The 14,174-nt window shown below is 51.5% G+C and overlaps 3 long non-coding RNA genes across 5 annotated transcripts in view; 1 reads left to right on the top strand and 2 right to left on the bottom strand.

Moving 5' to 3' along the window:
- Positions 1–14,174, bottom strand: part of LOC149125993 (uncharacterized) — a 95,854-nt gene that overhangs the window by 41,592 nt on the left and 40,088 nt on the right. The gene's annotated exons all lie outside the window — the stretch shown is intronic.
- Positions 1–14,174, bottom strand: part of LOC149125994 (uncharacterized) — a 36,753-nt gene that overhangs the window by 7,112 nt on the left and 15,467 nt on the right. The window lies entirely within an intron of this gene.
- On the top strand, positions 6,940–10,304 carry LOC138850121 (uncharacterized). Its single transcript, XR_011389644.2, has 2 exons — positions 6,940–8,833; positions 8,960–10,304. It is a non-coding gene; the product is annotated as an uncharacterized LOC138850121 (long non-coding RNA).

A 14,174-nucleotide genomic window follows, 5' to 3' on the forward strand; every position in this document is an offset into this window, starting at 1 on the left:
CCAGGGAGGGGCTGAACTTGGACGGGGAAAAAGCACTTTCATTTTGACAAAGTTCTAGCTAGAAGTTGGTGTTTCTGTCCATTTTCAATGCAGGGCAATCACCACAGCTTGAGCAGTGCCTGTGACTTTGTCACCACTTTGTCACCACTAAGACGGCAGCCTACTTCACGGTACACTGAGAGGCCCTTCCTGACCTCGCCGATATGAAGTCACGGTAGTTAGCAGATCCACCCAAGATCCATCTAGTGAGCTGATAAAAAGCTCATATATTACTATATCTAAAATTTTAAAATATTTTGCTGTAATTTATGAATAACTGATTACCCTTGTACTCCCATTTGTTTTTTTTTTTAAGATTTATTGATTAAAAGAAAAAGAGTTCTTTATTTATTTGAAAGGCAGAGTTACAGAGAGGCAGAGGCAGAGAGAGAAAGACAGACAGAGAGAGGTTTTCCATCCACTTGTTCACTGCCTAGATGGCCACAATGGCCAGAGCTGAGCCAATCTGAAGCCAGGAGCTTCTTCCGGGTCTCCCATGCAGGTACTGGGGCCCAAGGACTTGGGCCATCCTCCACCACTTTCCCAGGCCATAGCAGAGAGCTGGATCACAAGTGGAGCAGCCGGGACTCCAACCAGCGAATATATGGACATACAGGATGCCAGCACTGTAGGCGATGGCTTTACCCGCTATGCTACAGCGCCACCTCCCCTCCCCCCCTTTGTTTCACTGTATGTGTTTAAAAACATTACTCTTGGGGCCAGTGTTGTGGCACAGCAGGTTAGTCTGCTACCTGTGACACTGGCATCCCAGGTGGGTGCTGGTTTGTGTCCTGGCTGCTCAGTCCAATTCAGTTCACTGCCAATGGCCTGGAAAGCAGCAGAGGGCCCTGGCACCCATGTGGGAGACCAGAAAGAAGCTCCTGGCTGCTGGCTTCAGCCTGGCCTAGCCTTAGCTGTTGCAGCCATTTGAGGAGCAAACCAGTGGATGAAGAGATCTCTGTGTCTCTTCCTCTATGTAACTCTGCCTTTCAAATAAATATTGTTTAAAAAATTACTCTGAAAATCACCAGCATCGTGGCTCACTAGGCTAATCCTCCGCCTTGCGGCGCCAGCACACCGGGTTCTAGTCCCGGTCGGGGTGCCGGATTCTGTCCCGGTTGCCCCCTTCCAGGCCAGCTCTCTGCTGTGGCCAGGGAGTGCAGTGGAGGATGGCCCAGGTGCTTGGGCCCTGCACCCCATGGGAGACCAGGAGAAGTACCTGGCTCCTGCCATCGGATCAGCGCGGTGTGCCGGCTGCAGTGCGCTGGCCGCGGCGGCCATTGGAGGGTGAACCAACAGCAAAGGAAGACCTTCTCTATGTCTCTCTCACTGTCCACTCTGCCTGTCAAAAAAAAAAAATTACTCTGAAAATGGACCCAGTTTCCAGCAGACCCCTAAAAGGTGGCTATGACACAAAACCTCGCTGCATGTGGCTTGGACCACAGGCTGAAAGCTTGAAATAAGTTCTTCGGCAGTGTAAATTTAGTCGTCCAGGCACACGAGGGCCACTCACAGGGCTTTCCTTTGTTCCAAAGGGTTTTGTGTGAACTATTATGTTTTATTAAGCTGATGGGAGCAAAATGGCTTTAATCAACTTTACTGTGGTATAGTCAGAAGTGCACAAACACGCACTCATACCACAATCAAGATACAGTTTGCGGAGCAGAAAGTAAAATGTGGAAACAATGCTTCCTGCTCCCACCCCCTCCAAGCCTCCCACTCCCATGTGATAAGGGTACCTGCCCCTCCCTGAGGGACCCCAACCCAACCCTGAGCTACGGCAGGGAGAAGAGCCCCAAGGCAGCTTGGGTACACAGAGAGACGGCAACGCAAAAAATCAGTGGCTTAGGAACAGGTGTGACATAGATGAGGGTCCTTCTACAAGTTCATGGAAAAAAAAGGATTTAAAAGATAGGTTTGCTCTGGTGCAGGTCTGGTTAGGGGTCTTTGAAAAGTTCATGGAAATTGCCTATGACAACAAATGGGTGAGTGGATTTCAAAATTTGCTTATACCAAAACATGCTGATCTTGCATGTCAACAGTCCTCAAATGCCTTCCAACATATCAGTGTCTGCAACCGCGACCAAAGCCACAGCGGTCCACCGGCTGAGGGCAGGCGGGAATGTGACTGCCCCTCCCGACAGCTGATGGCCCTGGTGCCAACCACAGCGACATGAGCTGTGCGAACTCCTGCAAACCACAAGCATTCACTTTTTAAAAATTCCCTTGGACTGAATATTTGCTAACAAAATTGTGACAGAAGAACTCAGTTACAACGTGCTACACCAATAATGGTAGCCAGTCTCACACGGTGTCACTCGCCAACATGAACTCCCTACTACCTGCACACAGGTGACTTCCAACAAATGGCTTTTCCGCATCTCTTCCAGTTTCACAATGTTTTCTCTCTGTAATTTTGCTAATATTTGCCTTAGAACAGAAGGGTTTTCCACTGTCACTGCATTCACAGGATTTTTCTTTCATGGAGGTTACGTGATAGACAGTGAGGGCTGCTGGATAGTAGAAAGGTATTCTACATTCCAATGCATTTTTTTCTGTGGGTTCTTCAATGTGTGCTGAAGACTGACCTCTGGCAAAGAGCTACCACAACCGTTGTATTGATAGGGTTTTTTCTGTTCGTGTGAATTTTGATGTCTGTTGAGGTGGAACTCCTAGAAAAACGTCTTTTTCTCATTTATTGTAACAACAGCAAGGACAAAAGCCTCCTGTCACCCTCAGGGACTCAAGGAAATTAGCCCAGTTTGTTTGCCCAGTAAGCATTACCAAGATGGCAGAGGTGAAAACAGTTACAAAATTATTTGTATTAGGAATTGTTACTTCAGCTGTCAGTGGAGACTGCCGTCCTAAAATAAACCTGCTTCTCTGGCTAGAAGACAGAACAGCTAGAAAAGAATCACTCGCATTATGATAGCTCCCCTATTCTTGTCAAGGCACTTTTTTTTTTTTTATTTGACAGGCAGAGTTAGACAGAGAAAGAGAGAGAGAGAGACAGAGAGAAAGGTTTTCCTTCTGTTGGTTCATCCCCCAAATGGCCGCTACGGCCTGTGCACCGCGCTGATCCAAAGCCAGGAGCCAGGTGCTTCCTCCTGGTCTCCCATGCGGGTGCAGGGCCCAAGCACTTGGGCCATCCTCCACTGCCTTCCCGGGCCATAGCAGAGAGCTGGACTGGAAGAGGAGCAACCGGGACAGAATCTGGTGCCCCGACTGGGACTAGAACCTGGGGTGCCGGCGCCACAGGTGGAGGATTAGCCTAGTGAGCCGCGGTGCTGGCCCGGCACTTTCAACTCATTACTGAAACCCTCCAAACATATCTTTAGGGTGTAAAATAAATGGAAAAAAAAAATGGCATTCCGGGAGGGTGTCTGTGGGGTCTGTACCTGTTACACAAGTCTTCAGGGTGCTTCTTGCATTATTCAAGTTAGGCCAGCCAATTACCCTAAACAAACACGTGTGTTCCAAAGTCAAGTCTGTGCAAGAACGTTCATGGGCCGGTCCTTGCATAATAAGGATGTCAACAGAGATAAGTACTCAAAGGTACAAGTGATCCTCGGCCAATGTAAAGGGTGAGTCTTCCAGCACTTCCTTTAATAATGGCACCACTCAGTTACCTGCTGCAGGCAGAGCAGCATGCGGGAGATGCTTTCCAGCCCCAACACTGCATTGGCAGCTCTAGTTTTACAGCCAGGAAACAGAGATGCAGGGACTGTAAGTGGCAAATCTGCTTCCCTACCTCACTCAACAACAGATTCCTGGTTCTCTCGCCAGGGTTTGCTAAATGTGCTTCAGTGTCTCATTTTACAACAACTGAAGGGAGGGCGTCCATTCCGCTAGGGAGAATCTCACCTTCCGTATCCTGGAAGCACAGATGCTCCAAGAGGGGACAGTCCCTGCCCCCTCCCAGGCCAGGTGTCCAATTCTTCCCTCCCAGACCTCTGCTTGGAAAGCCCTCTCTGCTTTAACTCCCAGGAACTGCACAGCCAGGCAGACGCACCTGACTCCACCTGGTCATCTGTTCCTTCTTTCTCAGCCTTGATAAGCAAGTAACGACTCTGTGTAAGAGCATGCTTTCTAGCAAATTTAAGAATAATTGCAGAGACTGGACAGAGGATCACTACAAGGTCTGTGTTAGTCTTGGGTCATCAGCAGGTTAAACAAGCGCACTCATGAGATAAAGCTCAGATTTCCTTTGGTTCCTGTTTTCCACTGCCCCTTTAAATTTCCTTCCTTTATGTGAAATTCAGCCCATTTCATGATTTTTGTGCTGTTAGTCCTAGGTCCCTTCGTGCCACAAAACAGTCTAGCGAGCACGCCCAGAGCCACACGCCATGCAAACCTCTTTGATGTGCTGCTACATCTTTTCCGTTTCCTGGCGAAGGCGGGCTTCAGGGAGCACACGGAGGAGGAAGGGCTCCTCCTCCCCAACCTGCTGGCCAGGACTCAGGGGCTCCTGGGGTGCAGGGAGGAGGGGTGAGGAGGGCAGGAAGCTCCTCTCTCCGTGGTGTCATTCTACAGGGCGATGCACAGCAGGCACGGCCGATGTGCCAAGCTGGCTTTCCCACGGGGTCACAGTGGGTGCTTCAGAGGCTCCCATGACAGGGCCCTCCCGTCACAACGTCACATCGCTGCTTGAGAAACCGGTTCTCCCACAAATCCTCTGCAACTTGGGTTTTGATCTGCCTCACTACCTGCTTTGGTGGACACCTTTGTATGTTCAGTGTCTCAGAATTCTCCATGTAACAGCCTGTAACATCTGCCATTACACTGACCCTCTATACCACAGTCACGGCCACTTTGGTGGGGACGAGTGGTATTGTGGGAGGCAACCAGTTGGGGCCAGCATCGCAAAGGGGCCGGTGCTGTGGCATAGAACATTAAGCTGCTGCCTGCAGTGCCAGCATCCCATGTGGGTGCCAGTTTGAATCCCAGCTGCTCCACTTCCATTGCAGCTCCCTACTGATGTGCTTCAGAAGGCAATGGCAGATGGCCCAAATGCATGGGCCCAGTACTCATGTGGGAGACCCAGAGGAAACTCTTGTCTCCTGGGTTCAGCTGGCCGAGTCCCAGCTGTGGCAATCATTTGGAGAGTAGATCAGCAGATGGAAGACCTCTATTTTTGTTTCTCCCACTCTCTTTTTAACTCTACCTTTCAGATAAATAAGTTTTAAAAAAATAAGAATTCACCAGAGTGGTCAGACAGAGAAAGCAGAGCTACACTTAGTGAACAGGATGCAAAGGAGCAGTGGGTATGAATTACAATCTGCAAAGTATACCTTCTGTTTTTCAAAGACTTATTTGTTTATTTGAAAGTCAGAGTTACAGAGAGAGAGAGAGAGAGAGAAATTTCCATCTACTGGTTCATTCCCCAATTGGCCACAATGGCCAAAGCTGTGCTGATCCAAAGCCAGGAGCCTCTTCTGGGTCTCCCACGTGGGTGCAGGGGCCCACGGACTTGGGCCACTCTTTACTGCTTTCCTAGGCCATAACAGATAGCTGGATCAGAAGTGGGGCAGCCAGCACTCAAACTGACACCCACATGGGATGCCGGCACTGCAGGTGGCAGCTTTACCCACTATGCCACAATGCTGGCCCCCAAAGTATACTTTTAATTGCAGTATCTTCTTAGTTAGGATGAATTTTTCCCATGATCCAACAGGCCTTCCCGGGGAGGGGGTGATTTGCATTTCTGGTGGAACTATGAAGCCTGCACCTCCCTTAGCTTTGGGACTAAGTGCCCAGCAGAAACCCTCCACAAGTAGGTGTGATACTCCGGTCCAGCCAGTGAATTCGCCAGTTGTCCCTCAGAGTCCCCTACTCAAAAGCCCTACAGTCCGAGCAAACCAGCTTGACCTCACCCAGAACTGGCTGCTTTGTACAGTAACTCTGACTGTACAAAGACTTAGTCTGTAGGAGGGGCACTCTCTGCCTCTGTGGGTGCTGAGTCCCTCCCAGGTTTCCCTCTGAATAAACCTGCTCTGGCTGTTGAGTCTGTGATCTGCCTCCTCCTTGTCCTTTCTCCCATACCCTAACACCTAAGATCATTACACTTCACCCAGGCTTTTTCTTGACTTCAATTTAAACATACCTCTTCCACAGGCATTAATTTTTTCAGTCTGTCCTGCATTTTGGTGGTTTTCAATAAACAGGTGCTCTCAACGCTGGCCACCCCATCCCGAGACGTGAAATCAGCTCTGTGCCTCCTTCCAAGGGAGCTCATCATGCTATGTTTGTCTACATACAAACGAAGAAGGCAGCATAAACTCAAAGCCTAGGGCTCACGAGGACGACGGTCAGACTCATCCATACACACGATGGGCCTTACAAACAATGCCCTACCCTCTCTCTCATCCCACTGTGATCATTTCGGCCAATCCACCCCCAGGGCAGTGCCTAGTGGGTGGGAGTGAGCAGGGTTCTCTCTGGGCCCTCAGCTCTGCGCCTCCTCCAGCAGTACACCCCAGGGCCCTCACATACCTTACCTTAGCCCTGTCCCCCTGGGCAGACCTACAGTCCTTTATTCCTTCATTCACTCCATTATTCTTGAGCAACTCTTTGGACCAAACACTGTTCCTGGTGCTGACATCAGAAGAGGGGCAATCCCACAGAAGTTTTGCCCTGAGTAGAACTGAACTCCTACACAGGTACCTTGAGTACAGATGCGAAATAGCACCAGGTCCCACTCTCCCAGCCTCCCATCTTAGCTTAAGGTATATCCTCAGCCTCCCTTTAAGATGCCTGATTAACCATGTACTAAAATTAACACACTGACTTGAGGGAGCTGTGCAACTGGCCCTAAACAATCCGGTCATGGCAATCATGAGCTCATTTAGGTCTCCAATAATGAACGTCTCAGCCGGTGCCACGGCTCACTAGGCTAATCCTCCGCCTTGCAGTGCTGGCACACTGGGTTCTAGTCCCGGTCAGGGAGCCAGATTCTGTCCCGGTTGCCCCTCTTCCAGGCGAGCTCTCTGCTGTGGCCCGGGAGTGCAGTGGAGGATGGCCCAAGTGCTTGGGCCCTGCACCCCATGGGAGACCAGGAGAAGCACCTGGCTCCTGCCTTCAGATCAGCGCGGTGCGCCAGCTACAGCGCGCCGGCAGCGGCGGCCATTGGAGGGTGAACCAACGGCAAAGGAAGACCTTTCTCTCTGTCTCTCTCTCTCTCACTGTCCACTCTGCCTGTCAAAAAAAAAAAAAAAAAATGAACGTCTCAATGGTCCACATTGTCTCTGGGGTTTTATTTCAGGGGACCCCAGGCAGGAAGAACTGCCACTTCAATGCAGCCCCAAGCCCACAGTATTGCTGTTCAATCTAGAAAGGCCACAAGCACTACTGACCAACCAGGAGCCTGGACATGTGCTGAACACACACCCCACAAGCCCCAACTTCAATCCATGAGGACTTTGAGCCCAAACCCCTCGGGGAGCTTGGGAACTGAGCAGTAGCTGCCTGGCTCCTGGCTCCGCCCACTATACTATCTTCCTTCCACCTTCCTGCTGTCAGCGACGGGCTTTCTGTGCATCAGGCGAGCACACCCGGTGCTGGGGCAGCTGTTCTGTGTCGTCAGCTTTGATTAGCAAAGCAGTGCTATGGAGCCAAGAAGGCTCAGGAGTGGAGTGAAGACTGTGCCAGTTGGGAGCCGCGGGCATCAATCAAGACGGGAGCTCAGGAAACTGACATCTGGACAAAGAATTCCAAGAGATGAATCGCTTCTGAACATTTCAAAAGGGGCCCACAATATTCTACATATGCGTTACCAATGTTTATAGGAAATAGGCTTGGCGTAGACATCTGACTTTTCTCTGAGAGCCCATGGATCTGGCAACTCACCCGCCCATCTTGCTGAGTATACTGTCACCTGGCTGCCCCTGCAGAGGCTGCAGTCCACAGACAGGTAAGCATCCTTCTGAAAAGTGAGCCTTCTGGCCTCGCCTCCCTCTGGCAGCAGCTCAGAGGCCGGGCTCTGACACATCAGCCACAGCCCTGACTTCCCTCTGGGCTGCAGAGATGAGGGTGTGTGCTTGGCTGCTGGAAGCTGAAGGAAGACAGATCCTGCGCGCCCAGGCCCCGACGACAGCAGAGAATCTGTTAAACCCTGTTAGCCCCACCCACAGGGTCGCCCTTTCAACCAGACCAGCAGCAGAAGAAAGCTCACCCCTGCAGAGCGCAGAGGCAGGATGCTGTGTCTCTGCAGGACTCCAGCACAAAAACCCGCCCCAGGTACTGCAACCCTGCCTTCCTGCTGGCAACACAGAACACTGGAATTTTCCACTGGGGTGGGGTGCCCCACTGTGCACAGAAGCGCCCCTGAGGAAGAGACCTGTGGCAGCAGAGCCAAGTAAGCGGCCTCTGCAGGGTGCAAACAGAAGCGCCAGGCCCGACATGGCCACCAGCGCCAACCTGGGTTGCCATGGCAACTGTCTGTGATACTTTCCTGCTGGGTTCTTGTTTCTCCAACTATCTGCCTACATTCTGAGGATACTGTCAGTTGACGCCAAGTAGGTAAGGACAGAGTCACGATTTCTCAACTTGAGCTTACGTAAGAAATCTCCTTTGTGAAATTGCATCAGATCACACTTGCAAAATGAGGCCTGCTGTGACCGTGAACCTGGCCGGGCTGGGGGTGTGTCTAACGATCGACGTGAGGTGCCAGAGACACTTCAGTGGGCCCTGCATCTGCACTTGGACCCCGCCTGCTCTGCAGGGTACTCTGGGTCTTGGCTGCGTTTCACATTCACAGACCAAGAAAGGGGAAGCAGAGTTTCCACCTTAAGTCCAAGTGAGTATTGAAAAATGGAACCTTCGGGGCCGTCACTGTGGCACAGTGGGTTAATGCCCTGGCCTGAAGCGCCGGCATCCCATATGGGAGCCAGTTCTAGTCCCGGCTGCTCTACTTCCATTCCAGCTCTCTGCTATGGCCTGGGAAAGCAGTAGAGGATGGCCCAAGTCCTTGGGCCCCTGCACCCACGTGGGAGACCTGGAAGAAGCTCCTGGCTCCTGGCTTCGGATCGGCGCAGCTCTGGCTGTTGCGGCCATCTGGGGGAGTGAACCATTGGATGGAAGACCTCTCTCTCTCTCTCTCTGCCTCTCCTCTCTCTGTGTAACTCTGACTTTCAAATAAAATAAGTAAATCTTTAGAAAAATGGAAACTTCACTGGAACTATCTTAAAAACAAGTCAGCAAATAACTACCAGGTCTTTCACATAACCAGAATGCTATGATCACATTAACTGAAGGAAGACTCAAGTTAGGGAGCTTGTCAGACAGCCAGAGAGAAGCTTCTGTCCGATGCACAGTATCTCTTTCCTGTCCCTCCCTTCGCCTGCACTGCTGAACACGTCTCTAAGGCATTCCCTGTCCCACACAGGTATCCCAGGCGAAGACACGAGAAAGCTTCTAGCTTTGAGAAAGCTGTGGTTCCAAGGCTGTTTCTGGCTTTAAGATACGAAAGCAACAGGCCAGGGGAGGCTGAGTGTGTTCTCTGCAGAGTCGTGTTGTGCCTGCCGCCTCCTGCCATCACTTCTGCAGTGGGAGGTGGCCTGCAGATCCTTCTGCTCATGTCTGTCGTCTCCCTTACGGCAGCAAAGGTGCCGTGCTGTTCTGCTGGTCTACTTCTTGTCGTATCCCGCACAACACATGGCCTTAATTATGCAGCAGACCTACAATTAGTGTGAAAACTATTTTTATTTTCCATAAAGCAACTTCCCACAGCTGTTCTCACCTTGTACCCCTTTTCCTTCTGTGCTACACGTAAAGCAAGTCTGCAAGTGTCTACTGGCCCACGCGCCTGGCTTGCCTACTGAATTCATGAGTGGCAAGAAAATCGAATTTTGGCAGGGTCTTCCACTCTAAGGAAATCAAGTTTGAAACATTTTAAAATATGACTTAAGATCCAAGAAAATGATGTAACATGAAAGTTTCTTTAAAAACGATGGAGGGGGGCCGGCACTGTGGTGCAGTGGTTAATGCCCCAGCCTGAAGCGCCGGCATCCCATATGGGCGCCGGCTCGAGTCCCAGCTGCTCCACTTCTGATCCAGCTCTCTGCTGTGGCCTGGGAAGGCAGTGGAGGATGGCCCCTGCATCAGCATGGGAGACCTGGAAGAAGCTCCTGGCTCCTGGCTTCGGACCGGCGCAGCTCTGGCCATTATGGCTATCTGGAGAGCGAACCAGTGGATGGAAGACCTCTCTTTCTCTGCCTCTCCTCTCTCTGAGTAACTCTTTCAAATAAATAAATAAATCTTTAAAAAAATGATGGAGGAAATAACCTTGTGCAACACTGCCCACACTCCTAAAATCACAACAGATTATGACGTTCTTGCTGTGCCCGACTCCACTCTCCTGTCTGCGGTCCAGGAATCACTGCCAGGATGTAGTGATGTGGGGCCAGCGCTGTGGTGTAGCAGTCTAAGCCTCCACCTGTAGTGCTGGCATCACAGCTTCCTGGCTACTTCCAATCCAGCTCTCTGCTGTGGCCTGGGAAAGCAGCAGAAGATAGCCCAAATACTTGGGCCCCTGCACCTACATGGGAGACCTGGAAGAAGCTCCTGGCTCCTGGCTTCGGATTGGCACAAGTCAAGCCATTACAGCCATTTGGGGATGAACCAGTGGAAGGAGGACCTCTCTTTGTTTCTCCCTCTCTCTCTCTGTAGCTCTGCCTTTCAAATACATAAATAAATTAAAAAAAAAAAAAAAAAAAGATGGAACAATGTTTGGAGAGGTCTGGAAACAGAGGACCGGGGCAGCCCTACTTCCAGTGCCAGGCTGCCCTCTCCACCTCAGAATTCCACTGTGTCTCCCTTTGTCCTCGCACCCCCTCTTCCAGCACAGGGAGAAGTCCCCCTCCTCCTGCCTCAGTGAGCCCGGGGGCTGCCTGACTCCTGACGCACACACTTCCCCTCCTCATCACCTGTCTTCTCCGTGTGAACACTGTCATCACCTTTTGTCTCTCTCATGCTAAAAATCCAGGCACTTCTGCCTCCTCTGAATGTGCTGTCACCTCAAGGCACCACTCGGTCGACTTTCCTTCCCACCCAGCGGCCCTACACAGATGCTCCGTGGCAGTGCTCTCGAACTGCAGTGCACATGTGAACACCTGGGGGCTGTGTGACTCAGCAGCCCCCTTGGAAGCTGCTTTTGCAGTGAGCAGCCAGGGGCCCCCTCACCCACCCGTCACCAGCAGGCGTCCTCCTCCTCCACGGCCCGGCAATGGCTCTGAAACGTCACCTTCTCTTCTCCAAACCTGCAGCTGCTTCCTCAACCTGGGTAGTCCGTCCACAGCACTGCCCACCACCACGGCTCACCCCCACCCTTCTCTTGCCTCGGTAGTCTGTCCACAGCACTACGTGTCATCATGGCTCACCCCCACCTTTCTCCTGCCTCGGTAGTCTGTCCACAGCGCTGTGCATCACCACAGGTCACCCCCACCTTTCTCCTGCGACCTCTAGGGCTCTGTTTCCACCTGCAGCTCCAGCTTCTTTCAATGCAGCTCCTCCTCCTGTCACCTGAAGGAACCTCATGACCACAGAGTGGGGACCCTCCTGATTCAGCATTTGTGTTTCTCTCCCTTCCCTTGGGGCTCCCAAGTTCCACCCAAGTACATGATTCAAACGTGCTGTCTCCATGGCCCCCAACTGCATTCCAGCCTCCAACTAGCTCAGTTCTCTCTACCTGGACAAGCTGTTCCTTCCTGAAACTGCTCAAGTTTCAAACCAACCACCAGGCCTAACTGTCCTCTATGTCCCACACTCTCTTCTCTGAGTGTTGATGAGTGGTTTTTATTTCAGCCCCACAAGCGCATGGCCTCTTGGGCATCCCTTGGTTGCTCCTGTCCCACTGAACAGATCACTAAGAGCTAAGCCAGAGGTGGAAGGTGACTCTGGGGTGCCCCAGCGAGATGACTATGCTCTGAGACTCACTCAGTGATGCTTTCTCCATGGGCCTCAGCCCACAGAGGAGCACCAAGTCTTGTGTGTCCTCCACTTTCCCGGGCTTCCTCTGTCAAGCTTCTCTTGCATCGTATCACCTGTGTCCTCCAAGTTCTTACTTTTCTCTTCCGTACTAGCATCAAAGAACAAATGATAACGTATTTCATGATCCTCTCTGGCTTTGTTTTTGCTTCTGAAATTGGGCAATGAGTGTTCCAGTGAGCCAAGCAGAGGAGTCTGGCTTTAGAAACAGAAAAAGGGGCTGACGGAAGCAAAAACAAACACAAAAGCAGACTGGTCATTCCACGGTACTTTCCTTGTAAGGTGGGATGGGGAACAAATCAACAGAAAAATCACTAATGGATTAACATCAGGTTCCTGTAGAGCCCCCCCCCCCCTTTTTTTTTTGGTAAAAAGATGAAAGCAAAGGGAACTTAACCACCACACCAACTGAGAGAGTCCCGTTTGGACAATGTGGCTGTTACCTCCCTGACCAGGTTTCTCTGGTCAGGGAACAGCTCAGTTTCAGCTTGGTGACTGGAACCCCAGCATGAGTGACGTCATTTTGATTTCAGCTCCGCTCTGCGCGGTCCCTGTGGGAGCCTGGTCCACAACAACAGCTCCCTGTAGTTTTATTTAATGCTGATGATCAGCCAAGTGTTTTAAAAATAGTTATTTATTTGAAAGACAGAGAGACAAACAGACACAGAGAGAGCATCCCTATCCCCTTGTTCATTTCTCAAATGCCTATAACAGCCAGGCTTGGGCCAGAGCCAGGAGCTGGGAACTCAATCCAGGTCTCCCTCGTGGGTGGCAGGAACTACTTGAACCATCGCTGCTGCCCCCCAGAGTCTGCATTGGCAGGAAGCTGGAGCCTACAGCCAAGCAAGGAATCTAATCAGACCCTCCAACATGGTATGTGAGTATGAACGTCTTAACCATTAGGCCACACGCCAATACCTCAATCATTTATTTTTATAAAATTACATGGCTTTTTCCTTCCCCATCAGCACTCATTTCTTGAACAACATCCATTCAATACCATCCACCTCTCCCACGTCACATTCCATCATCACAATGCTATTCTTCGTCATCTGAGACACAGTGCCAGCAGAGCACCACCACTCCTGTGTGACGCAGTGTTTCATCTTAGATCCCACCACATCTGGCACTGGGGAGGGGCTCAGAGTGATAAGGAAGAGGAGGGAGGCAGGGCACGCACTCCCCACCTTGCCAGGAAGCAACGAGGACAGCAGTCACGCAGGCAGCTGGGGATGGCGGCAGACCCCACCCTACCCCAGCCCGTCTGAAGCCAAACCCTGGTGTGAGGACACCACGTCCCTGTGCCCTGACTCAGTGCTGGGTGCTCTGGGAGGAGACACACACGTTCAAGACAAGGTTCTGCCCGCAAGCGGTGCGTCCTCTATGGCAGCTGAACGCACCATAACACACAGCAGGACAGCATCACAGTCCACCATCCCCAGAATGGTTGTTTGAGCAAGTGGCTTCTGCGGGAACAGTTCCAGTGTGTGAACGGTGTGAGTGCACAGTGTCCCCACAGAGGCTCTCTGCTCAGGTGCAGCCACACTGCTGACCTCACAGGGAACCAGAACCCTGGGGCCCAGGTCAGCGGAGATCCCACAGTTCCCATCCCAGAATCAGATGCACGGTCCTTGGCAGCGACTCTTAACTGGCCACAGGAGCAGCCACGGTGTCGCCGAGGTGCTACAGCCAACTGTCTTCTTTCAAGTCTTCGGAAGAGATGGAAAGCGAAGTTGTTAAGACTAGAGTCTCCAGACAATTAGATTTCTCCTACAATTTCTCATTTTCAAGTGGCTTCTTACTGTGATATTGTAGTGTAACAAGCATGTATCTTGGTCTTCATCCACAGGTCTGCCCCAACCCGGACAGGGGAGGGGACTGAGGATGAGCTGAGCACCAACGGCCAAGGACGTCCTCAACCGTGCTTCGAGAGCTTCCAGAATGTGGACACACTGAGTGCGGGAAACGTGGTGCACCTGCAGAGGCCACAGAAGTTTGGCGGTGCCCCTGCTGCCACCCCTGCCTCTGCAGCTGTCTCATCACATGCTGCTCCTGGGTTGCAGCCTTAGAATAAACCAGGCATCTAGGAAGCTGACTGTTTTCCTGAGTTTTGTGGAACATTCTAGCAAATGATCAGACTCCAGGAGAGGGCC

Source organism: Oryctolagus cuniculus, chromosome 6, assembly GCF_051225735.1.
Source record: "Oryctolagus cuniculus isolate XC-2025 breed Fujian yellow rabbit chromosome 6, ASM5122573v1, whole genome shotgun sequence".
NCBI classification, from domain to species: domain Eukaryota; kingdom Metazoa; phylum Chordata; class Mammalia; order Lagomorpha; family Leporidae; genus Oryctolagus; species Oryctolagus cuniculus.